Genomic DNA, 26,694 nt, shown 5'->3' on the forward strand with positions numbered 1-26,694 from the left:
TAGACCTGTTTCTGCCCCCAGAGATTTAAAAGACAGAGAGAAAAGTAAAATTTAAGACGTGCAGGAGTTCAAGTGGTCACTTGACCACTGTGTGTGGGCTGTGTCTTGGCAGCCCAGGGTGGTCTGTGTTCTTCTTCTTCTTCTTCTTCTTCTTCTTCTTCTTCTTCTTCTTCTTCTTCTTCTTCTTCTTCTTATTATTATTATTATTATTATTATTATTATTATTATTATTATTAACTTGAGTATTTCTTATATACATTTCGAGTGTTATTCCCTTTCCTGGTTTCCGGGCAAACATCCCCTCTCCCCTCCCCTTCCTTATGGGTGTTCCCCTCCCCACCCTCCCCCCATTGCCGCCCTCCCCCCACCAGTCTAGTTCACTGGGGGTTCAGTCTTAGCAGGACCCAGGGCTTCCCCTTCCACTGGTGCTCTTACTAGGATATTCATTGCTACCTATGAGGTCAGAGTCCAGGGTCAGTCCATGTATAGTCTTTAGGTAGTGGCTTAGTCCCTGGAAGCTCTGGTTGCTTGGCATTGTTGTTCATATGGGGTCTCGAGCCCCTTCAAGCTCTTCCAGTTCTTTCTCTGATTCCTTCAACGGGGGTCCCGTTCTCAGTTCAGTGGTTTGCTGCTGGCATTCGCCTCTGTATTTGCTGTATTCTGGCTGTGTCTCTCAGGAGAGATCTACATCCGGCTCCTGTCAGTCTGCACTTCTTTGCTTCATCCATCTTGTTTAATTGGGTGGCTGTATATGTATGGGCCACATGTGGGGCAGGCTCTGAATGGGTGTTCCTTCAGTCTCTGTTTAGAGGTGGTCTGTGTTCTTAATGAAGCCAATACCGCCGGGGCTCCTGTAGGTCTAGTCAGTAGCTGTTGCTCCACTCTATACAGCAGAAGTCTGGATAACAAAGTAGGTATATAATGAGCAAGAGCAGAAATTTGGGGAAATTCTAACTAATCTTATGTTCATGTCTGTGCACGTGTGTGTGTGCGTATTTGTATGTCAATATGTGACATTTATTAGTTTTAACTAATTTGATAACCATCATAAAATACATTGGAAATATGAAAGAATAAAACATTTCTGAATATCAATAATTCAGATGCTCTTGACAAACCCAAATTAACCCATTAAAAACCACTTGTAGGGGGAATTCACGTGGAGGTCAGAGTGGAAGCAGGTGTGAGTGGAAGCAACAGAAGGTGTCATGGCTGCCAAAGTGTTTGAGTCCCTCGGAGAGTTCGGCCTGGCGTTAGCAGTTGCAGGAGGCGTGGTGAACTCTGCTTTATATAACGTGGAGGCCGACACAGAGCTGCCATCTTTGACCAATTCCGTGGCATGCAGGATATTGTGGTAGAGGAAGGGACTCACTCTCTTATCCCTTGGGTACAAAAGCCAATCATCTTTGTAATTATTTGCTGTCTTTTTTTTTTAAGATTTATTTATTTAATGTATATGAGTTCTATATTGTATATAGCCAATCATCTTTGACCGCGGCTCTCGACCACGGAATGTGCGGGTCATCACTGGCAGCAAAGACTTGCAGAATGCCAACATCGCACTACGCATCCTCTTCCGGCCAGCGGCCAGCCAGCTTCCTCGTATCTACACCAGCATTGGCAAGGACTATGATGAGCGGGTGCTGCCCTCTATCACCACAGAGATCCTCAAGTTGGTGGGTGGCTCGATTCAATGCTGGAGAATTGATTACCCAGCGAGAGCTGGTCTCCAGGCAGGTGAGCGGTGACCTCACAGAGCGAGCAGCAACATTTGGGCTCATCCTGGATGACGTGTCCCAGAAACATCTGACCTTCGGGAAGGAGTTCACAGAGGCGTGGAAGCCAAACAGTTGGCTCAGCAGGAAGCAGAGAGAGCCAGATTTGTAGTGGAAAAGGCTGAGCAGCAGAAGAAGGCGGCCATCATCTCTGCTGAGGGGGACTCCAAGGCGGCTGAGCTGATCGCCAACTCACTGGCCACCGCCGGTGATGGCCTGATCGAGCTGCGAAAGCTGGAAGCTGCTTCCAGCTCTCCCGCTCTCAGAACATCACCTACCTGCCAGCAGGGCAGTCGTGCTCCTCCAGCTCCCCCAGTGAGGCCAACCAGGCCACAGCCTCCATCGCTCTGAATGACGCCTTCCTTCTGTCCCACCCCGGAAATCACCGTGAAATTTAATGATTGGCTTAACGTGAAGGAAATAAAGGTAAAATCACTTCAGATCTCTAATTATCAAATGAAGCTTTTATTGTTACACTTTTTACCCACTTTCATATCCAATATTGCCAAGTGCCTATGCAGACTGGCCTTCCACCCTGGGTGCTGGCAGTTGGCAGAAGAAAGGCAGGGCAGTGTGTGTGGACGGGGAGCCAGCTGGCAGCCTGCGTAGACCTAGAGACTCCATTCTGCCATATATTGAAGATTTACAGTCAGTGGCGCACACACATGAACCAAAAGGCAAGCCCTTCATTTTTCCAGCCATATGAACCCGGACAGATGCAGCTGAGGAGGGCAGGAGGAAATGGTCTGTCTTAACTGCAAGGCCATTCCCTCTTAACAGTGACCAGCGGAAGTAGGGGTGTGTGTGTGTGTGTGTGTGTGTGTGTGTGTGTGTGTGAGAGAGAGAGAGAGGGAGAGAGAGAGAGAGAGAGAGAGAGAGAGAGAGAGAGAGAGAGAGAGAGAGAGAGAGAGAGAGAGAGACTAGGGTACGGAGTGAAGAATCTGCCCATCAAGGTGGGTGGGCCTAATTTTGCTGTCCCCACCAGAGACCCAAACCTTGGATAGACTTGGATAGGACAAGAGGCCTAAACGGAGATGTGAATCCTGTGGTAGACTTCCTGTCCACGCCCCCACATCGGTCCTCTCAAATACCCAATGGGATTCTAGCTTGAAGGATTGCATCCTGCCGGGACTGAGCACACCTGCCAAGGACATGTGTGCCTGCCTTCCTGCTCCCTCTCTCCGAGATTGCCCTTCCTTCGCAAGGGCTGTGGGCCAGTGCTCGGAAGGAAGCAATCAAGGAAAGAAAACACAAAGTAAGCTGTTGTCAATAAATGGCACCCAGACCCTCAAAAAAAAAAAAAAAAAAAAAAAAAAAAAAAAAAAAAAAAAAACCAAAACCTTGTATACAGAGCACATAGCCACAAAATAACTAAAACTAGGAATACAGAGATTTTCAGGATATTAATTAGTACAATGTGTGCCTTCTTGTAATGTTTGTTGACTTTTTAAAATATATTTTATCATTCTTTTTATTTAAATTAATATCACATGTCATTATAGCTTTTTTATTTTCTGCATTTATATTTTATTATAACAAGTTTCTGTAATTGAAATACTCTCTTATTCTTATGTTTTGAATTATTGTTTCCAAAAATGGAATTATTTTTTATATTCATAAGTATTATGGAGTTTTCATTTTATTTTATTTTTAAATTTTTTTTTATCTTTATTAACTTGAGTTCTTATTTACATTTCGATTGTTATTCCCCTTCCCGGTTTTTGGAGCATCTTTTGGGTATATGCCCAAGAGAGGTATAGCTGGGTCCTCAGGTAGTTCAATGTCCAATTTTCTGAGGAATCTCCAGACTGATTTCCAGAATGGTTGTACCAGTCTGCAATCCCACCAACAATGGAGGAGTGTTCCTCTTTCTCCACATCTTTGCCAGCATTTCCTGTCACCTGAGTTTTTGATCTTAGCCATTCTGACTGGTGTGAGGTGGAATCTCAGGGTGGTTTTGATTTGCATTTCCCTGATGACTAAGGATGTTGAACATTTCTTTAGGTGCTTTTTGGCCATTCGATAATCCTCAGTTGAGAATGTTTTGTTTAGCTTAATTTCTTTCTTTATTTCTGCCTTGACTAATTTATCATTGAATGGAGTGTTGTTTAACTTCCATGTATATGTGGGCTTCCTGTTGTTTTTCTTGTTACTGAAGTCTAGTCTTAGTCTCTGGTGATCTGATGCGACGCATGGGATCATTTCAATCTTCTTATACCTGTTGAGACCTGTTTTGTGGCCTAGTATATGGTCAGTTTTGGAGAAGGTACCATGAAGTGCTGAGAAGAAGATATATTCTTTTGTTTTAGGATGAAATGTTCTGTAACTATCTGTTAAATCCATTTCGTTTATAACTTCTGTTAATTTCTCTGTGTCTCTGTTTAGTTTCTGTTTCCATGATCCATCCATTGCTTAGAGTGGGGCAGTGAAGTCTCCCACTATTACTGTGTGAAGTGCAATGTGTCCTTTGAGCTTTAGTAAAGTTTCTTTCATGAATGTAGGTGCCCTTGCATTTGGAGCATAAATATTCAGGATTGAGAGTTCACCTTGCTTGATTTTTCCTTTGATTAATATGAAGTATCATTCCTTATCGTTTCTGATAACTTTTAGTTGAACGTCAATTTTATTCAATGTTACAATGGCTACTCCAGCTTGTTTCTTGGGACCAATTGCTTATAAAATAGTTTTCCAGCCTTTTACCCTCAGGTAGTGTCTGTCTTTGTCACTGAAGTGTGTTTCCTGTATGCAGAAAAATTCTGGGTCCTCTTTACATATCCAGCTTGTTAGTCTATGTCTTTTTGTTGGGGAATTGAGTCCGTTGATGTTAAGAGATATTAAGGAACAGTGATTGTTGCTTCCTGTTATTTTTGTTGTTAGAGGTAGAATTAGGTTTGTGTGGCTCTCTTCTTTAGGGTTTGTTGCAAGAAGATTACATTACTGTCTTGCTTTTTCTAGGGTGTAGTTTTCACACTTGTGTTGGAGTTTTACATCTACTATTCTTTTTAGCACTGGATTTTATAGAAAGATATTGTGCAATTTTTGTTTTGTCATGTAATGTCTTAGTTTTTCATCTATGTTAACTGAGTGTTTTGCTGAATATAGTAGCCTGGGATGGCATTTGTGCTCTCTTAGGGTCTGTTTGACATTGGCCCATGATCTTCTGGCTTTCATTGTCTCTGGTGAGAATTCTGTTAGGTCTGCCTTTTTATGTTAGTTGACCTTTCTCCCTTACTGCTTTTAATATTCTTTCTTTGTGCATTTGGTGTTTTGACTATTATGTAATGGGAGGAATTTCTTTTCTGGTTCTATCTATTTGTAGTTCTGTAGGCTTCTTGTATATTCATGGTCTTCTCTTTCTTTAGGTTGGGGAAGTTTTCTTTTATAATTTTTGAAGATATTTACTTTAAGTTGGGAATCTTTGCTCTTTTCTATACCCATTATCCTTAGGATTGATCTTCTCATTGTGTCCTGGATTTTTTAGGATTTTGGGGTTAGGAACTTTTTGCGTTTTACATTTTCTTTGATGGTTGTGTCAAAGATGGATATCTTTTATGGTATCTTCTGCAGCTGAGATTTTCTCTTCTATTTCTTGTATTCTCCTGGCAATGTTTGCATCTATGACTCCTCATCTCTTTCCCATGTTTTTCTATTTCCAGGGTTCTCTCCCTTTGTGATTTCTTTATTGTTTTTATTTCCAGTTTTAGATCCTGGATGGTTTTGTTCAATTCGTTCACCTGTTTGGTTGTGTTTTCCTTTAATTCTTTAAGGGATGTTGTCCTGTAATTCTTTAAGGGAGTTTTTTGTGTCCTTCTTAAAGTCCCCTAACATCATCATGAGATGTGATTTTATATCTGAATCTTGCTTTTCCAGTTTGTTCAAATATCCAGTATTTGCTTTTGTGGGAGAACTGGGCTCTGATGCTGACAAGTAATTTTGTTTTCTGTTGCTTAGGTTCCTGCACTTGCCTCTCTCCATCTGGTTGTCTCTGGTGTTAGCTGGTCTTTCTGTCTCTGACAGTGGCTTGACCTTCCTGTAAGCCTGTGTGTCAGTAATCCTAGAGACCAGCTTTCTCCCAGGGGGATCTGGGTACAGAGAGTTATGTCACAGGTCAGCTCCAGGCACTGGCAGAAACTGAAAAGATCCTTTCCCTGATCCTTGGTACCTGTGTCCTGACTGCTCCAGGTTGGTCCTTTGGAGCAGATGTGGTTTTTTATCTCAGCTCTCAGGTATGTCAGAGCTCCTGGAGACTGGCTTTCAGCTCTGGGTTCAGGCAGAGATCAGAAGGAACCTGTCCCTCACTGCTCCTAGGTTCCTGTATCCAGAGGCCTCTAGTCATGTTCCTCTTAGGTCAGGAATGTGAGCAGAAGTGGTGGTCTCCCCTGAGCTCTCAGGATTATTGGCACTTCTGGGTTACCAGCTCTTGCCCTCACAGGGTTTGAGTATAAAGAGCTATGGGACCGGTCAGCTGCGGGCCCAGGCAGAAACCAGAAGCTTGTTTAAACTTTTTGAAATTTGAATTTTAACCTCTTTTGCAAAAGGTGAGGGGAGAAATTTATAAATACATGAAATACCATCTAGAAAAAATGAATCAAAGTTCCATCCTGATTTGCTTTGTAGATAAAAAAGTGAATATGGAAATATTTTGTTAAAAGAAGTTGTAGTAGATTCTCCACCCTTAAAGCCCCATGTGATCTCTCATTGGTCTCTGTATAAAACGGAGAAGTCTGTTCAACTTGGAATATGGGAAAGGCAGAGTGAGTGCCATGTTTCACTGGCATACATAATTAATGAAAGGCTATGCAATATTCATGGTGGGAAATTATTATAAATTGTAATGGGGGGAGAAATACCTAAAAGCCGAAGAAAAATGAAATCACCTGGTTGATATTCTGCTTACAGCATTACATTTATTTATATAATTCATTTAGAGAATGTCTTTCCTTTGGGGACAATGACAAGCCAGAAGTATGCTGGCATGTAGCACAGTTGGACGAATCACCTTTGATGTGTGCTTTAAACCTATAAAGGGCTTCTGTGGTTTGCGTGCAGGAGGTGGGTATCAGGACTAAGGAAAGGGGGTTTCTGTTTTGCTGTTTACTTGAAGCCTGTCCCAGTAATCAGGTAGTTCTTATTTCTGCAGCAGGAGCAATCAGTCATGGCGTGTCACAGCCTGCCAATGATTTGTGTTATTGCAGGGTTTCACTTTTTGAGGGTAAGTATTATAGTGATGGGTTCTAGAGAGTCTAGTGAATAAATAAATATTTCTTGGCAGATGTTACTTTCTGCCCCCAGCCAATACCAATTGCAAGGCATAGAGCTTAGAGCTGGCCTGAGGTGATATTAATTAATGCCATGAGTGTCAATGACGTGATTAACAACTACTATTTGCCGGATGCAAAGAGGGTGAAGGTGGGTTGGGAGAATAACACTCCTGTAATATCGTTTCTCTTGTCAGAGTCTCAGCTGCTTTTCCCAGATGTTCTTATTTGTATGATGGGAAAGGAGGGGGAGGTCCCTTTTGCCTTAAAACCCATTTGATAGGCGACACTGGGAACTGTGGCCCTGCCAAAAGCAAAGGGCAGATTGTTCACATGACCTGGAGTCTCATTAGTATTTTGAAGGGAATGAAAGTGATTGAGCCAAATCCACCAGGTACTGAACTTGAGTGCTGGTTAAATTGCTCATCTTGTTGACGAGGTGATCTCCTGGAAAGCTTGAAAGAGCCTGCATTGTTCTGTGTGTGGCCCAAGAACAATGCTGCACGAATGAGCTGTATCCAATCAGGAGGAGGCTTGTCCTCATCTTTCAGCTCTCTGACACTACCTTTCCTACCCTCCTTTCTTTTAGCTCAGTAAGGAGAATAGAATTCATGCACTGAGGGAAAACAGAGGATCTAACACCAAGTTTTCAAGAGGCAAAAAATGGAGAGATTTTTTTAATAGGAAAAAAAAAGTACTGTAGTTTAAAATGTATCAGCTACAGGTGTCCATTATACATTAAAACATTTAAAGTGGAGGAGCACACTCATAGAGGGGGAAGGGGTGAGGGAGTTGGTGGAGAGGTAACTGGGAAGGGGGATATCATTTGAAATGTAAATGAATAAATTGATAAACCGTAAAGTAGAATCATTCAATTCTTTTGAAAGGTCAGATATGTATAAATAAGTAATATTTCAAATGCACTCTTACAATAATGCTTTCTTCAATGTTCATTTTGTTTTAAAGATCCATTTTATTTCTAATTGTGTCCCTCTCTGTGCGTGGGCACATGTGCTTATGTGCACTTTCTTGTAGTATCCAGGTATTAGATTACCTGGAGTGGAGTTACAGAAGGTTATAAGCTACCTGCCATAGGGCCTGGGAGCTGAACTCTAGCCCTCTGCAAAAGCTGCGAGCCCTTTAGCTGGGAAGTGGTGTCTCAATACTCATTCATTCACTTTGGTTCCTATATATCAGTGTTGTCATATCAGACTTTTAACCCTTGATGAAATATGATATCCACACACAATGAAGCTTACAACATAGCATGGATACGAGGATGACTTCTTCCATCATTTCCTGACTTCTGCTCCTTCATTTTTTGAAGTAACTCTAGCATTCGGAATTTTAGGTTTGTTTATTATTTACTCCACAGATTCTATCTTTTGCATATTTAAAAGGGATATCTCACAGTGATGCTGTGTTCTCCATATTCCTCTTTGTTCTCTGAAACATGATAATTATGCAGTGTATTTTTGATAATATCAAGTTTTATGAGTTTTTTACTTAGTAACTAAAGAATATTTTGTGGGGGCTACTTCAAAATAAAATATCTATGTATATATCATCTATATATTTTATTAGTATGGACTAATGTATTCTTGTCTGTATCAAGGGATTATAGTATTTACTATTATTTTTTGTTTTGGTGCTCAAATTACTCAAACATTTGACCAATGGAAATCCCTTCAACCCTCTTCTGTGTCATTGTAGGATGTCTCCAGAAATCTAGAGCCATTAGTTCATAAGTTAGAAAACTCTCTTAAAGCCATGTACTTTTCTACTTACAGCCATGAGTGACAATCAGCACCAGACTGTCCAACTATCTCCAATCTTTCTTCAGTCTCAGGTGCATGAGCTACTTTCTTTCCCACACAGTGCCCTTTGACCTTCCTATCTCCTGACATTCTGTGCGGTCCACTGTTCTATGCCAAAATCTTTTCAGACCCCAACAGGGATAGCCTAAGCCACTTCTACGTTCATGTTCTTACATTTCTTGTGTTGGACACTGAAATTCTCTCACTACATTCCACAGAGTCCTTCAGGAAGAGGAGATAAAAGGAGTGAACTTCAGGACATCCTGGGCATTTACCAGCTTGGAACAGTGTTACTCCTATGAGATGTGTAACAACTTATAAGGGCAATATTTTCATTTTCACATCTAGAACACAGCTATTGGCATCTTTTGGAAAAAAACAAAGAGGTTGTTGAACATTCCATAATATAGAGAACAGTCCCTAGAAGAAACATGGTCCAAATGGTTTAAAATTTCTGATGATGAGAAACTGTGTGCTGAAGATACCAGAAAAGTCTGGATTTTCAATATTATTTCAAGTTTCCTCTGTGTCACACCTCCACATGTAGTCCTATATTTTTGATGGAAATCAATACAAAAAATTGATTGAATCATTAATCTTATCAGATCATTTTATTTCTCTAGTGAAACTATCACTAAATCCATAATTACACAAAGAGAAATGCCCATATCTTACAAACTTAGAGAGGACTTCTGAGAGAGTATTACAGAAAATGAAGACATATTGTAGTAAAAGTCCTGTACCAACAATGGAAATTTATCTAATGCCCTTGTAACAGAATATTCTCACCCTTTCAAGCAAGATTCTTAGCATGAACTTACTTTGTTTTCGTCTAGTGTAGAAATCATGAATTATAGTATAGCATTTATGCAACAGATAATGTCCTTCGGTGCTCCATAAACCAGTAAATTTTAGCTTAACTTAATCCTTCTCCACTTAATGGCTTGTATAACTGATGGTTCCTGTCTTATTGGACACTCTAATGCATTAGAATATTGTTGAATCTGGAAACATGTAAATCATATTGCTGTGCAAAATATTCCCTAATATATGCAAATGCATAAGATGTTGTATGTAAATATATCATTTCACTCACACAAGTAAATGACTCAGACCCTCTCAGTGGAAACAAATCAAGGAGCTAAGAAAATTAAATACTTGGAAAATGGCACTATCATGTTTGGGTTACTAAATTCAATTTATATGTTAAATTAGAGGTTTACGAATTGACTCAGAAAGTATAGCAGGAAATAAAAATAAATTAAATATTCAGGGGTAGATACCTACCCATGAGATATCGACCATGAATCTAAGTCAGGTGCTTTCTTTTCTTCCTCTTCTTCCTCTCCTCCCTCTTCTTCCTCTTCTTCCTCTCCCCCCTCTTCCTCCTCTTCTTCCTCCTCTTCTTCCTCCTCTTCTTCCTCCTCTTCTTCCTCCTCTTCTTCATCTTCTTCTTCTTGTGGTGACTTTTTTTTGATTATTTTATTTATTTACATTTCAAATGTTATCCACTTTCCTGGTTTCCCCTCTAGAAACCTCCTATTCCATCCCTGCTCCCCCTGCTTCTATGAGGGTGCTCACCCTCTCACCCACCCAATCCCACCTCACCGCCCTGCCATTCCCCTACCAGTGTAGGGGCAATCAAGCCTTCACAAGACCAATTGTCTCTCTGCCTATGGATGCCAGATAAGGCCATCCCCTGCTACATATGTAGCTAGAGCCATGGGTTACTCCATGTATATTCTTTAGTTAGTGGTTTATTCCCTGGGAGCTCTGGTGGTCTGGTTGGTTGATATTGCTGTTCTTCCTATGGGGTTGCCAACCCCTTCAGCTCCTTTAGTCCTTTCCCTAACTCCTCCATTGGGGTCTCTGTTCTCACTCCAATGATTGGCTGCCAGTATCACCTCTGTATTTGTCAGGCTCTGGCAGAGCCCCTCAGGAGACAGCTATATCAGGCTCCTGTCAGCAAGCACTTCTTAGCATCAGCAATAGTGTCTGGGTTTGCTATCTGTTATGAGATGGATCTGCAGATGAGACAGTCTCTGGATGGCCTTTCTGTCAGTCTTTGTGTCACACTTTTTCCCCGTATTTCCTTTAGACAGGAGCAATTCTGGGTTAAAATTTTGGAGATGAGTGAGTAGTTCCATCCCTCAACCTGGGACCTTGTCTAACCTCTGGATATGTTTGATACAGGTTCTCCCTCCCCTTTGTTGAAATTTCAGCTAATCTCATCCCCACTCGGTCCTGGGAACCTCTTGCTTCCCTGGTATCCGGGACTTTCTGGTGGCGACCCTCAGTTCCCCATTCCCCATTGTTACTCAACTTTGTTCAATTTCCTGACCCTCTGTATGTCATCTCTGTCTCCTCCCATACTTGACTGCCTCATTTCCCCTTCTCTCTTCTCCCAAGCTCCTCCTATCCTCTACCTCCTGTGAGTACTTTGTTTCCCCTTCTAAGAAGGAATGAAGCATCCATACTTTTGTTTTCCTTCTTCTTGAGCTTTATATTGTCTGTGAGATCTATCATGGGTATTCCGAACTTTTTGCCTAATATCCACTTATCAGTGAGTGTACACCATGTGTGTTTTGTGTGACTGGGTTACCTCACACAGGAAGATATTTTCTAGTTCCATCCATTTGCCTAAGGATTTCATGAAGTTATTGTTTTTAATAGCTGAATAGTATTCCATTGTGTAAATGTGTAAATATGGTCATTTTCTGTATCCATTCTGTTGAAGGATACCTGGGTTCTTTCCAGCTTCTGGCTATTATAAATAAGGCTGCTATAAACATGGCAGAGGATGTGTCCTTGTTATGTATTGGAACATCTTTTAGGTATATGCCCAGGAGTGGTATAGCTGGGTCCTCAGGTAGTACTATATCCAATTTTCTAAGGAACCACCAGACTGATTTCCAGAGTGGTTGTACCAGCTTGCAATCCCACCAGCAATGGACGAGTCTTCCTCTTTCTCCACATCTTCACCAGCATCTGCTGTTATTGAAATTTTTGATCTTAGCTATTCTGACTGGTATGAGGTGAATCTCAAGATCAACAATTATCAAATGGAACTCATAAAACTGCAAAGCTTCTGTAAGGCAAAGGACACTGTCATTAGGACAAAATGGCAACCAACAGATTGGGAAAAGATCTTTACCAGTCCTACATCTGATAGATGGCTAATATCCAATATTCAAAGAACTCAAGAAGTTAGATTCCAGAGAACCAAATCCAGTTATTATTGTTGGGGGTCACCACAACATGAGGAACTGAATTAAAGGGTCACAGCAGTAGGAAGCATGAGACCAACTAGCCCAAGTGAAGGAGATAAGGCTTATTATATCTTAAGTAGTATTGCTTTTCCTGTTTTGGAGGTGAAGATATGGCTCGGCAGTAGATCGTATGTACTCTTCTTCTAGAGAACTGGAATTCACTTTCCAGCACCTACACTTAGTACCTCACAATGCTCACAGCTCCAGCTCCCTGAGATCTGATGTCTGCTGTTGGCACCTGCTCTTATGTACACCGACAGACAGACAGACAGACAGATAGACAGACATACAGATATGCACATATACATGTACAGAAATGAAAAAAACAAAAAAAAATCTTCCAAAGTCAATTTTGTTTTGTTGGGATTATCGAGTGAAGAGCACAAACAGTGTAACTTAACACTACAGCACTTCTTCCTTTAGAGTTCTAGAGGCCATGAATGTGAACTCAAATGTCAGCAGAGCCCTGTACTCTGCTCACCCAGAAGAGGACACTATATGGTCTTCTCTTAATTCTTGGTGACTGCTAACTGCTGTTGTCAAGCCATAATTTGTCAATGCATCACTTTTCTTTTGTCTCCCTTGTCATCTGTTTACTTCCGTGTGTTCTCATGAGGCATCCTCTGCATCTCTCCATATCAGTCTCTTACGGTCACCAGATAGAGGGCTCAATCTACCCACTATGACCTAGTTATTAGAAAGACACTACTTCTAAAATCCTGAGCACTGAGAAGACATAGATTAAAGTGGTGTGTGTGTGTGTGTGTGTGTGTGTGTGTGTGTGTGTGTGTGTGTGTGTGCGTGTTTGCTCAGCCAGGGCATAGACTCTTCTGGAGTGAATTCACATTTAGATTCTCATTACTTCCACAATGCAGTGGACATTTACTAATGGATCACATTGTGGTTAAGGCCTCCTTCAGTTTGGGTTTGTTTCAGTGTAAAGTTCTGCTGTGACATAGTTCCTACTATAAGTTCTCTCTCCTTAATGAACTTTCAGAGTTTCTCAAGCCCCACACTTGTAAGAGATGCATTGGTTTTATTCCCTTCACTCATCTCATAGTTTCAAAAGTGAGCATTAAATGAATTCAATGCCTTTCCATACTAAGTCTTATAAGAAAGCTAATGCCCTAGCAGCCTTCATGCCTGCCTGGATGCTGCCATGTTCCTAACTTTGTGATAATGGACTGAACCTCTGAACCTGTAAGCCAACTCCGATTAAATGTTGTCTTTGTAAGAAAAAAAAAAAATAAAAAAAAATAAAGAAAGCTAATGCCCTGTCTTAGAGTTTTTTGTTTTTGTTTTGTTTTGGTTTGGTTTTTTGTTTTTGTTTTTTTGTATCTTGGTTAGTGTTCCATCCAGGTAAAGAGACACCAGGAGCAAGGGAACTCTTCTAAAGGAAAGCATTTAACTGGGGCTGGCTTACAGTTTTATAAGTCCATCATCATGATGGTGGGAAACATGGCAGCATCCAAGCAGACATGGTGCTGGTAAGATTTGAGAGTTCTACTTCTTGATCTGAAAGCAGCCAGAAGGAGACTCGTTTCTTCACTGGACTGAACTTGAGCACTAGGAGACCAATCCCACTTACACAGTGACACATGTCCTCCCACAGGCCACACCTATTCAAATAAGGCTACGCCTCCTAATAATGCCACTTCAAGTGGACCATGCATATTCAATAACCACACCCAGCTCATGTATCTTTACATGTGCATGTGTGGTTTTAGTTAGGTGTTTTGAAATTCTGCTAGTAATCAGCAAATCAGGAAGTCATTATGTTCATGTCTGCAGGCCTCAAAGATCTGAATCACTATCTTCTGCAACCAGTGACAAAGGCCTATTAAAACAGAAGCTATATTTTTACATACTTGGTGTGGGACAGAATTCAGTGGGACACCCATCATGTCTTATCAGCTGTTCTCTCTCCCTGACACTCTCTGGTTCTCTGTCTCTGTTTATCTCTGTCTCTGTCTCTATTTCTCTCAGTTTCTCTCCCTCCCTCACTTTCTTTCCACGCGTGTGCACATGTGCGTACACATGCACGCATCTGTGTGTGTGTGTGTGTGTGTCCGTATTTGAAACAGCAAGCTCAGTAAGTAGATGGAAAAAGATCTAAGGCATTCTAGAAGTCTTAGAAACTGCACTTGAGGATCATCCCTCTTAAAAAGTCAGTTTCTTTGGAAAGAATGTAGATAATAGTTTATACATGGGTAAATATAGAATTCTAAAATATTTTATATGATAAACCAAAATTCCTTTTCTTTATAATTTCATAATTTTACTGAGAGAATGAGGTTTTCACAGGAATATGACAGGTTGAACCTATGTGATAAAGGGCTTTATGTCTCCTCTGAAACATGTGAACTTGATATTGATATATTTCTCAATTCATTCCACTTAAGTTTTTGAGACACTGATCTCACTGAAGTAGCTCTTCAATTGGCTAGGTGGCTCAGCCAGTAAGTCAAGACTCCTCTTGTCTCCATGTACCCAGCACTGGGATTGCACAATCTACTTTTCAATCCATTCACATTTGAATTCCACCAGGATCCTGCAGTGTTTAGTGCTTTTTGTAAAGGTAAGATTGCCAGAGATGTGAAGGAAATACCAAAGTCAATGTCAGAGGTTTATTTCCTTTTATTATATGTGCATGAGACTTGTATGCACATGCCCTGTGTGCATGCCTGTTACCCCCAGAGGCAGGAAGAGGAGTGAGGTTCCTTTGAACTACAAGCAGTCATAGACCACCATGTGAGTAGTGGGAACTGAACCAGGGTCCTATAACCACAGAACCATCTCTCCCACTGCAGTGAAACCTACTCCAGTCTTTTCCAGTTCAACAGAGTTGGACGTTACTTTGCTGCCACCCCATCAATTGTTTCCCTGCCCATGAGCTTGCTCACCAGTTCTGTTCATGTCATAATGCTGTGTTTGCCTTGGAAAGCATTGGGAAAATTACACACAGTTCTCTTTAGTCAACCTTGTTTTCTCTTTTACTCCAAAATACAGTTTTATTGTACATAAATGTATATGTTACAGTTCTATAAAAGTAAAACTCAATCAAAACACAATGCTAAATATTTTTCTTTATCACAGAACAATGCTATCAACATAGACTCAGTCTTGATGAAGCACAGTGAATAGCCAAAAACCCATCTGTACAAAAGGCAATGTATTAAAAGGTTTTGAATCAAGGCTCCCTTGCTAGTGATAAAACGATGACATTTTTACACAAAGCATAAAGCAACTAACAAACGAAGCCACAATCATGAGATTATTAGCAAATAAACCTGCTTGCTATAAATCTATGGGGGAATAGCCATGTGATACATTTTTTAAAATTATATGAATTTCCATAAAATCTCACAATGTGATGAGTGATTTATTGCAGTTTTATTCATGTTCCACCCAGATGGTGGGCAATTTGGAAGTGCTGTCCTGCATTGAGAGTTCCCTTACAAATGTCACAGTGATGGGTAGCACTGACTGCTGGGACGGCAGTCTCCTACAGAAGGGCTACACCAGTGCCAAGAGAGAAGGGGAATGCCATCCTACTTGTTGGAGTAAAAGACTGCAACAGAAACAATAACAATAATCAAGCAATCAGAGGGCTGATTAACCAGGAAGATTCATTCTAAATGGCTGACCTAGAGACCCTGTAAAATAAGACCATTGTGTCTCAACAGAGAAGAGAACACTTTGAAGTGACTGTCACCAAGGTTTCTCTTTCAACCCCACTCTACGTTTCTTTTCTTTTCTTTTTTTTAATAATCATGTTTAAAGCAGTATATACCAGAGTGAATTAGACTCTTTAATGATAATGTTTCTGAATTTCAGATCAGGTGCAGAATAAGCCATTTCCAACAATTTCATTTCGAATCCTTATGCTACAGTGACTGGGTTCCCTTTTCTTTGTCCTTCATATTTTTAAAGAGTTCTCACCTTAGAACTTTGATGAATCTCATGTCTGGATTTTAAATGTCCATGCATATATTTTGCTGCTGCTGACTTGGTTCAGAAGAATGTGAGCTAAATCCGGATGTGCCTCTGTTTGTCTGCATAAACGGCATAGCTTTAATGACCTCCCTCCATCTTTACCTCCCTCCATTGTTTCCTCTCTCCCTTTCTCCCCATCTTTTCTTCCCATTTCTCTTTCTCTTCCCTATTCTTCCCTCCCCTTCACTTCCATTCTCTTGATTCTATCTGGATGGATGTTACTAACACACTCTGTCACCGAGCTGCCCTCCTTTTCTTTTTGTGTTTTCTAAGTCTTCTGCACTGCTTATGTAGTGTACTCGGAAATACTTTAGTATGTACTTACATGGAGAGCTTTGCTGCTATTAAAGAGAAAAAAAAAACCCCATTTAGTTAGAACATATCTGAAAGTAGAATAACCAAACTTCCAAGTCAAGATTTAATTTAATGAAGTATATGTTGGTAGAATACTGATCAATTTCATGGCATTCATTAGAAAGTCAAAGAAAAATTAATAATGGGCAGACATTTGAAGAATGTATGCGTTCATGGCTATGTATGTTCTATTCTATCTGATAAATCTTTTAACCCATTCTAGGCATGGGAGAAACCTCACTTAGAAGGAGTGTGATTCTTATTCATCTATGGACTTTGATTATTCGTACTTAGGATGGGGATTGGTTATTTTGGTCAACTAAACTAAGATAATTGTAAGAAAAAAACTCAAGTAATTCTAAAAATAACAGTTCAGTCTAGTAACAGTGGACTAATGTGAAAGCACTTATAAAATGCCAATGAAAATATATATGCATAATACAAAGTCTTTTCTCAAACCTTTAAAATATTAATTTAGTTTCTCTATATTTACTGTTAGTTTTTACACTTTGAAAATTTCATAGGTATATAAAACACTTCTTTAATCATATCTGCTTTTGCGCTCTCCTTTTAAATCCCATGTCCCATCAATAGATGTCCCATTGAGATTCAAGTATTCTTTTACTTAAAACTCTCTTAGGTTGAGGAAGTTTTTTTTCTATTATTTTTTTAAAAACATTTCCTGGACCTTGGAGCTTGGAATCTTCTATTCCTATCATTATTTAGATTTGATCTTTTCATAGTGTCCTAGATTTCATGAACTTTTTATATTTAACAATTTTTTTCGACCTCCAGGAAAGCAGATCTGGTTGTAGGCTAGAAAATAGAGTCCTGGGGCTGGGGTAAAGCTGAGGTCTGATGGGTGTGTTTTAGAGGAATATGGAAGGCAAGGGCTTGGGGCAGGATCTGACCTTATTGTCCATGGTGCTGCCTCCATTCAGGCTGAGTTTGTGGCACAGGAAATGGAGCACAGGGTATAGGTTACGGTTACTGCTAGTGATTTACTTTCAGACAGGTTTATGGACAGGGGCTAGGCAGGTACTTACTTGGCGTCTCTGGCACTGAGAAGCCTCTAGAAAATAAGGCAGAGTTGTAGAGCAGCAAGTGGGGTGCAGTGTTCGGTGCAGTTTGCCACGGTTGGGTGCCCTTTCAGGTGAGTTGGCAGGCAAGGGATTGTAGCGGGAGAGGCTTACCTGGTGTCCTTGATGCTAGCAGGCCTCCCGAAAAGCAGGCAGAGTTGTGGGTGTGGAATGGAGCACTGCGTACGGTATGTAGTTTGGGTGCTTGATCTTTTTAAAAGCTATACAGTCTTCCTTTGTATCTCCTCATGAGCGCCTTCACCAGGTGGAAAGCTTTCAGGTTACGGGTCGTTATTTTCCAATAATAAAAGGAGTGGCAGATGCATTGCATACATAACAAACATGGACGTTATGTACAAGTATTTATGTGCAGGTTTTCCTCTGAACATCTATTTGCTTTTAAATCTAAAGGATGCACTGGAAAGTTGGGGTACTGGCTTGCACAGCAGTCATGCATTACGTCTTATAACTAACAAGCAAGTTAATCTTCAAAGTGTTCCTATTGGTCATCCCCATCAGCAGGATGCAAGAGTAGCAGTCATTCAATACTCTGGAAGTAGCTATCATTGTTTCTCTTTTTTATTTTAGCTAATTCTGTAGATGAGTATTTGAAGCTATGATTTAAATTCCATGGAAGTGGTATTGGTGTTTGGGAATCTTTCTTCTTCTGTTAAATAAACAATAACATCTTCTGTTCTTTTTAAAAAGTGGCTTGTTTGAAGTCTTACAATTGTATTTCTGTATATCCTGGGTCCTAGATGTGAGTGGAGCAACACAGAGAAATTCTGAATATTTTCTCCTCTGGTTTGTCATTTTATTTCATTAAGATTTTAACAGTGAAACTTTAAATTATATCATTGGTGAGAACAAATTTAGTGACTTTTAATTCTGGGTCATGATTTTTGAATCATGTTTAATAATTCTTTTAAAAAAGGATTTCTTTTATGAGATATAATATAGTTCCACCATTTTCCCTTCACTTTCTTACCTCCAAATTCTCCTGTATAACCCTCCTTGCTCTCTTTTACATCCATAGCCTGTTTTTCACTAATTATTGCTAAAGACATTAATGTGTATTAGCATACATGCTTATTTCTAAACACAGAAACACAATTTGCTCAGACTGTCCAATGTTACTTGTATGTTTGTTTTCAAGACTGACTAGTTGGTGTTGGATAACCAACTGTTGTGGTCTCCCTGGAGATGACTATTTCTTGCACACTTAGTATTTCTTAGTTGCATCTAGTTCTTTGTGTAGAGATGAGACCTCATGGGCTTTCCCAAGTTCACTTTAGCGTGTCTACTGTGTTATCCTTTTTCAACTCCTGTTCACACATTGAAGTTCATGAGACGTTATGGGTGTAGCTTTTGACATTAGTGGAGACACCAAACATGCAGAGAGAGAAAGCATGGATCTAATCTCATTTACAACAGCCTCAAAGAAAATAAAGTATCTAGGAATAAAACCAATCAAAAGAAGTAAAGGACCTCTTCAATGAAAACTTTAAACCTCTGTAAAAAGAGATAAAGACACTAGAAACATAGAAAGACATTGCATGCTTATGAATTTGTAGATTAACATTGTGAAACCTACCACTGTAACAAAAGCTATTTATAAATTCAATGCAATTCCAATCAAAATCCCCATCTCAGTCTTCACTGAAATAGCAAAATCTATTCCAAAACTGATATGTAATCACAAAGACACCAGATAACAGAAATATTTCTGACCAAAAAGAACAATGCTGGGGGAGGGTTATACTCTAGAAATTAAGATATATTACAGAGCCATAGCAATAAAAAACAATATATTATTGGAACAAAAGTAGATATGTAGACCAATGGAGCAAAATTGAAAGCTCCCAGCCTGAGGACACATAATTTCAGCCACTTAACATTTGGCAAAGACAATAACATAGCTGTAGGGGGCGGGGGAAGCATCTTAAATACACAGTGTTGGGAAAGCCGGAAGTTCAGTTGCAAAAGAATGGAATATGTATCACAGATGTAAACCCGAAACCTGGAAGTATTAGAAGGAAATATAGGAAGTGCTGTATGTGGTGTAGGTATAGGAAAGGACTCATTGAATAGCACTCAATTTGCCCAAGAATTAAGATAAAAATTGACAAGTTGGGACATCAAAACTAGAGAATCACAGATAAAGAAACATCAAAGAACTTTCTGGACAACTTTGGGTTTTTGAAGATTTCCTTACATGTATTGTCTAAAGGAGATAGGGAGGGATTAGAGAGGAAGGAGTGGAGGTGGGTTGACTAAAACACATTCTGTACATATATATGAAATCCTTGAACAATATGACAAATACTCTTTAGTTACGTAGGAGAAAAGGAAGACCTAACCTTAACACCTGTACTCCACAGAGTTCTGAGAGTTGTTGTAACATGGCATCCAGCAGTCTCTTAATTAATAATTGAAGTGGTATTTGTCTCAGAAAAATTCTATACTTCCAATTTTTGTTAGGCTATACAGTAATCTATTTAGAGATAATCTTCACATAAGTTATAAACTTCAGAAAATTAAAAAATGAAGGGCATATGTGTGTGTGTGTGTGTGTGTGTGTGTGTGTGTGTGTGTGTGTGTGTGTATGTGTTTAGTACCTGGACTTGCTTTTGTGCTTTAATTACTGATCAAGTGGACATTTTTGCCATGATACATATTTGTGCTTTCCAGTATATTCTTTAATCTGTGTGCTTGTCATTTCAATAACGAGTTCTGATACCAATGTTAAGCGTGAAATCAGATGTTCTGTCCTTTTGCTATGAAAGTTACTTCAACTATTCTAATTCATTAGATATCTGCCATATGGTTTTGAATAAGCTTGCTGATCACAAAATAATCCTTCAGAACCTAGTTAGCATTAAGTTTATTCTGTAGATTAGGATGAGTTGATATCTTAATAAAATTGAGTTTTCCATTATATAACCATGCACATCTTTAAAATGCAGGCTAGAAGGAAAAGGGATTTGAAGGAAAAAAGAAAGGTAAAAAAACTTTTCTTACACATTAATAATTATATTAGTATGTGGAACTGATCTGCTAAAGCAGTTTACCCTTTATCTCATTTGGAAATCAGTAAGAATGACATCAGCAAATTAAAATCAGTCTAGGATCCCTCTTTGTTTCCCCGTGTTGAGGATCAGCTCCAAAGACCTTGTTCATATGGAGACAAATACTCTGTTTGCACCTTTGTACTTTGTGTCACTTTAACATTTTCCAATAATATCTTATAAAATCCAAAGATTTACGAGTCCATTATGGTCACAGGATACAAATACATAAACAAATCTTTGGCTCCTACAAAATGACAGGGAGGAACTGAGCATTGAAATTGCAATAGAATACTACATGGGACAGCACAGAGAACTGAAGTACAAGGGTGTGTCCAGAAAAAGTACACGCAGGATTTTATCCTTAGAACTAAATGCTGTCATTGATGAAGGCCATACTGCCATGGGTTCTATTGGGCTTTCAATGAAATTTTAGACAATTATGTTGAGAGACATGGTTCTCATGAATCTGACTTAACACTAACTGATTCCACATAGAAGAGAAGCAAGAATTTTGGGAAACAAAGGAACGCACAGTAAAGGAAGAAACAAATTTGGGGTTTATTTAGAACTTCTTGTAGCAGCATGGCCAGAACCTGTCAGTTGGTTATTTATGATAGCAATTTGAAGGCAGGGCCAGAAGTGAAAATGGGGAGAGCTTTGTAGCTCCTCTGACAAAGAGTGTTATTGTGGAGTGGGTAGAAGTGAGAAGTCGGCCAGGAAGTGGTGCCACATGATTTTAATCCCAGCGCTCAGCAGGCAGAGGTAGGTGGATTTCTGAGTTTGTGGTCAGCCTTGTCTACAGACTGAGTCCCAAAACAACAAAGGCTACACAGACAAACTCTGTTTTGAAGGAGGAGGACGAGTTATCCGTGTGATTAATTAGGGGAGCACACACTTGGCCCCTGTCCTTCTTTTGTTAATCCTGAAGTAGAAGTGAGGCAATAAAGGGAGAGATGAATAGTCATTGCCAAGGTCATGGGAGCTCATGGGGCAGTAGTGGTGAACTGAGTACTGGACTGGTTGCTGCAGACTTTTGAGTTGAAGTTACATTGTTATGTCTGGTCTGCCTGCTGTCAGTTTGTAGATCCAGTCTCTCAGATGACTTTCTTAAAGGAAACAGTGGGAAGAGTTTTATCTAACAATCTTCAGGAAGTTGAAGAAAGAGAACACAAAGCACAAATGGAGGAGCCCACGCTCTGTCTTGAGGGTTATAAGTAAGTTCTACATACAGGACGCATGATGCAGCTGTGATTTGACACAACACTTGCATTATAAAAATTTAATCGATTTCCTATTTCCTTAGTGCCAATACCTATGTTGTCCCATTTGTTTTCCTGTTGTCCTCACTCTGAGGTTAAGAATACTCCCCAAGTGTGTCTATGTTATATTTTATTCTCTATCCTCTCCCTGCTGTGATGATTCTGTGAATTCTAACAACAATGTACATTATCTGAATCTATGAAAAATCCCTGACTTCTTCATGCACACGGATTATTTAGTCCACACAAAGCTAGTTCAGTTTTCATATTAGAAAAGAGCCGTAAAATGTCCAGTAGGCTCTCTGTAGCTTCAGCTTTTCGAATTAGATGGAGAGTGATCAGTTCTATTTTATATCAAAAACCAATATGATTCTAAAGTATGTGCTGCTCTGTGAAAGAGGAAGAGGGCAGCTTTGAAAGCTGCTGGTTATCAGGATTATTTATAGTGAAAAGGTCGGACGCTCTTTATTCCAGGAGTTTGATCCTTACCATTGCTTCTTTTCCTCAGCTCTTGAGATCCATCTTTGGAAATCATGACCCTTTATTTATTCATGCCTTCTACGATGTGTTTTATGTATGAGCTAAGTGAAACAGTAATGTGCTACCCATTTTAAAAGGGAGAAAAATTGTGCCCCATTGTAGTATGTAATTTCAATGAATCTCATCATCTTCATTTTTAATTTGTCTTTTGGGCACAACTCAAGTTATTCAGCAATTGGTTTCACGTTATACCTTGCCTGTTGCAGTTTTGATAATTATCACCTTCCTCAATATCTTTAAATGTACCTAATGTTAAGTTCATGCTGCTAATTTTCATTTAGGTTTATGTAATCCCAAATCTATGTAAGAGTGACTCTCTGCATACCGAGTCAGAGAATCTCAACCTATGTTTCAGGAGTGGACCCTGTTGCTCAGGCCTTTCTCACAAAACATTGGAGCTCATTGGCTCTGAGCAGGGTTGATAGCTCCATGTCTGAGATGACAAGAAGTGACTCTTTTAGAACTCGCTATGGAAGTTAAAACAATAGCAGAATCTCATATCAGGCCAGGAAAAAGTGGTGGTATCCTGACCACAATGAATTGCTTAAGTATATGTAACACAACAGCTGTGTATTTATAGCTGAATCCCCAGAATCCTCCCTAAAGAGCAAGAGAGGCAGAACCATCATTAGAGAAATGTTAATGGTGCATGAAAATATAGAAGAGTCTGATCTCACCACAGTTCTCCAGCACCCAACTCTTATTATTGGTCGTTTCTGATGAAATCCACTCTCTTCATTCACCTTCTAACAGATGTCCCTTGCAATAGGGGCCTTACTATCTTATAACTGAACGGTAAGTATAACATCCTCTTCCACCTCCTCATCCTCTATGTTTTCTTCAGGGAACGTTCTACCCATCAGTTCCTCTCTCTCTCTCTCTCTCTCTCTCTCTCTCTCTCTCTCTCTCTCTGTCTCTTTCTGTCTCTGTCTCTCTGTCTTTCTGTCTCTCTCTCTCTCTCTCTCTCTCTCTCTCTCTCTCTGATCTTATCCACTCTTGGTATTAAATTCTTTTAACAGTTCACTGTATTAGAAACAGGTTTCTGTTCCCTTTCATCAGAAAGCCGCGGCCTTCCTGCAGTGAATTCAGTGCTTGGCATTCAATCTGTCTACCTTTTAAAACATAAGGACTTATGTTCAGAATCACGCAAGGCTTTCAGTTATGGCTCCCATGTAAAGTACCTGCCCAGAATGCGGAAGACCCTTAATGCTATAAGAAAAAGAAATATTGATAAGAACTACCCATTCTGATAAACAAGAATGAACCTTCCCATATACAGATTAAAATCCTGCCCAATGTGTTTAAAACAAACCCAGGAAGATTCTTGAGTTGGAGAAAAGTAGGCAAACAGGATTTGAACGTTGGTTGCTGAGACAGAGCACTGAATGCTAAGGGTTTACTTTTTATTTGAATTATTCTTTGGTTAGAACAGGATGCATCGTTAGTCTGAAAATGAAAAAAAATGTATATTAAAAATCACCGACAAAATCTGCCATTTCTCTAATAAAACCAGTAAGATAATAGCTTAGATGACAAAGATTTAATCAAGCACAGCTCTACAGCAAGTTACTTATGGTCCTGGCTCCACTCTGACCAACAAAGCATGGAAAGGAAATCTAGACATCAATCCTTACAAGGTTTAATTACCACACTGTAGCTATCATGCAGAGACAGTACCAAGTGATGAGAATGGACTTCCATTCCAGTCTGTAGTCAGAAGACCATTGCCCAGGGCATCATTGGAGTGCATGGGCATCCTACCTCATCCCCATTTGAAAGAAATAATCACCTCCCTCCTCATCATTATGATGATAGAAGTGGGGGCCTAACAGGGATTTAGCGCTTTTACCACTGCCCAGCTCCTTTGTGGTATGGGGTCAAAAGAAGCATGTAAGGAGCGATGATAAGCATTGGACCTACTCAAAGAGCTTTTGGTCCAGCAAGAGGAGAATTATGTTTTATCTATTGTGAGTGAACAATTCCATTGATGAAGATTTTCCTCCTGGAACCACATTTTTCATGTTCTGAGAGAAAGCAGGAACCAATGCTTGCCTACAGCAACAACAGCAACAGAACTGTAACTTTCAAGAACGAAGCAGGAATTTAAAAGTTCTCGATTGGAGAAGCAGCCTTTCTATTTTCCTCGAGTTTTTAAGGCTATTATGTCATTTAAAAAGAGGTTAAGGAAATGTAAGGGAATGAACGCAAATGTAAGATTCTGTATTTTGTTTCCCCTGCCACAATGGCAGCATTGTATTGGGGAGATATTTTCTAGTGAACTCACCATGGAAGTCTTATAGACAAAAATAAATCAGGAAAAACACTGTAGAAAAAGAAAATGCACTGCTATAAACGATACAAGCATCACACAGAGGTCATGAAAAGAGCAGAGAAAGTACAATGGAGCCTGTTAAGGACAACTTAGAAGATAACGTATTTGTTATGTGAGCACCAGGACAGGATGCAATCCCAAGAATCCACACTAGAAGGAAAGCTAAGTGTGGTAGCCCATGCTTGGAATCCTAATACTGGCTGAGACAAACAAGTATCTTGGATTGTTTGGACTCTAGCTTACACAACTCCACATGGTCCAGGATAATGAGAGACCCTGACTCCAAACACACTCCAAACACACACACACACACACACACACACACACACACACACACACACACACACACACGCACACCAAAGTTGGAGGCCTTCTTAAGGAACAGAGTAATTCCCCAAGTTGTAGCATAACCTCTACACACATGAAAACCTGCTCACATATGAGAACACAGAAAGCAAATGCAAACTACCCTAAGTACAATAAATACATCCTTTATTAAATTATATGCAAATTGTTTAAATGAATCAATTCTTAAGACTATAAGAGTGCATTACAAGCATGACCCAATTGTAAGCTATCTGGAAGAAACTCACTTCATGCACATAGCCCCTTTAAAGGTAAAACCTTGAAGAATATATACTATACAAACATTATTTTAGTGAAAACGAAAGTGTTTTATTAGTAATAGGAGAAATAGACTGCAGATCAAAGAGAATTCTTACATATATCAGAGGATATTAAGTATAATAGAGGAGTCTGCAAAGAAGATATTCAGTCCTGAGCACATATACCAAACAGTAAGGCTACAGTTACACATTCAGAACTGGTGCTTAAATCAGTCTCTTTGTTGAAATTCAAACAATTAGGTAGGAACTTAATAAGTGTATAGGACTCAATTCCATCACCTGCCCCTAGAAGCGATGCAAGCTTGGCGGCTGTGTAACATGTGCATCAGTAAGTGGCAGAGAAGAGTGACACTGTGCTCTGTCTATGCTCAGTGTTCTGATTTATGAACATCTGGATGATTAGTAGCCTACTGTTCCCCCAAAAATGAGTTAGCCTGAGATGACCACTGGACTAGTGCCCTGGTGCCTGGACAGGGAGCTAGCCTGAGATGACCACCAGACCAATGCCATACAGGCCCAGACAGGCTCCCAGGATGGGTGATTAAGTCTCAGACTTAGAAGAACCCTACCTGGGAACAAGAGAAAGGGGTGGGAGTGAGCCCAGGGCAGATAGATGACTCTTGAATGGGGCCACTCAGGCAGGCCAGGAGAGAAGCAAGCTAAAAACCACCAGACCAGTTCCATGGAGCCCAGACAGGGAGATAGCATGAGATGACCACCACTCTGGTGCCACAGTGAACAAGGATATAGCTTTCCTGAGACCACCCCTAAGACTATTCCTGACACTCAGAGACTCTGGGCACCACTAAGAGAAGCAAGTAAGTTGTAGAGAAATGGAAGAGAAAGAGAAACAGGATGTGGGCACAATGAGAGAGAACGAATGAAGAACCAAGGGTAGTGAGGATCAGTTCAATGTGAGTAGCCGGTGAGATGATCTGGTGGGGTCCTGGCTTATGCTGCCACCGGACCATGCCTGGGTCCACAGTCCTGAAGCTGTAGAGGTCTCTTACTGCCAAAGTCCAGGCAGATATTCCTGGTCTGGGCTGGGCCATGTTGATGTCTGAGGCCTATACAGAACTATCCCTAGCCCTTACCTGTGCATCATTGGGGAGGTGACCCTGGGAGCATTTCTGCCTGAACTACTTGCTGCCCACCCTACCTGCTCTTGGGGGTTTGAGGTGAGCTGGTGCAGAGTCAAGGACACAGACTCTGGGAGCAGGTGAGGAATGCTGCAGCAAGCTCATCTGAACACTGCAGCAAGCTCCTTTAATACCCCTCACCTGTGCCCCATTGGTCCCAAGGAAGCATCTCTTCTAAA

At 40.2% G+C, this 26,694-nt stretch overlaps 1 non-coding gene and 1 pseudogene across 1 annotated transcript; both read left to right on the forward strand.

Annotated features, from left to right (window-relative positions):
* Nucleotides 1–1,165: 1,165 nt before the first annotated feature.
* On the forward strand, nucleotides 1,166–3,127 carry Phb1-ps12 (prohibitin 1, pseudogene 12; annotated as a pseudogene).
* Nucleotides 3,128–25,654: 22,527 nt separating this feature from the next.
* LOC120098389 (small nucleolar RNA SNORA17) lies at nucleotides 25,655–25,791 on the forward strand. The gene has a single exon (XR_005496572.1). It is a non-coding gene; the product is annotated as a small nucleolar RNA SNORA17 (small nucleolar RNA).
* The last annotated feature ends 903 nt before the right edge of the window (nucleotides 25,792–26,694 follow it).

Source organism: Rattus norvegicus, chromosome 18, assembly GCF_036323735.1.
Source record: "Rattus norvegicus strain BN/NHsdMcwi chromosome 18, GRCr8, whole genome shotgun sequence".
Lineage (NCBI taxonomy): Eukaryota > Metazoa > Chordata > Mammalia > Rodentia > Muridae > Rattus > Rattus norvegicus.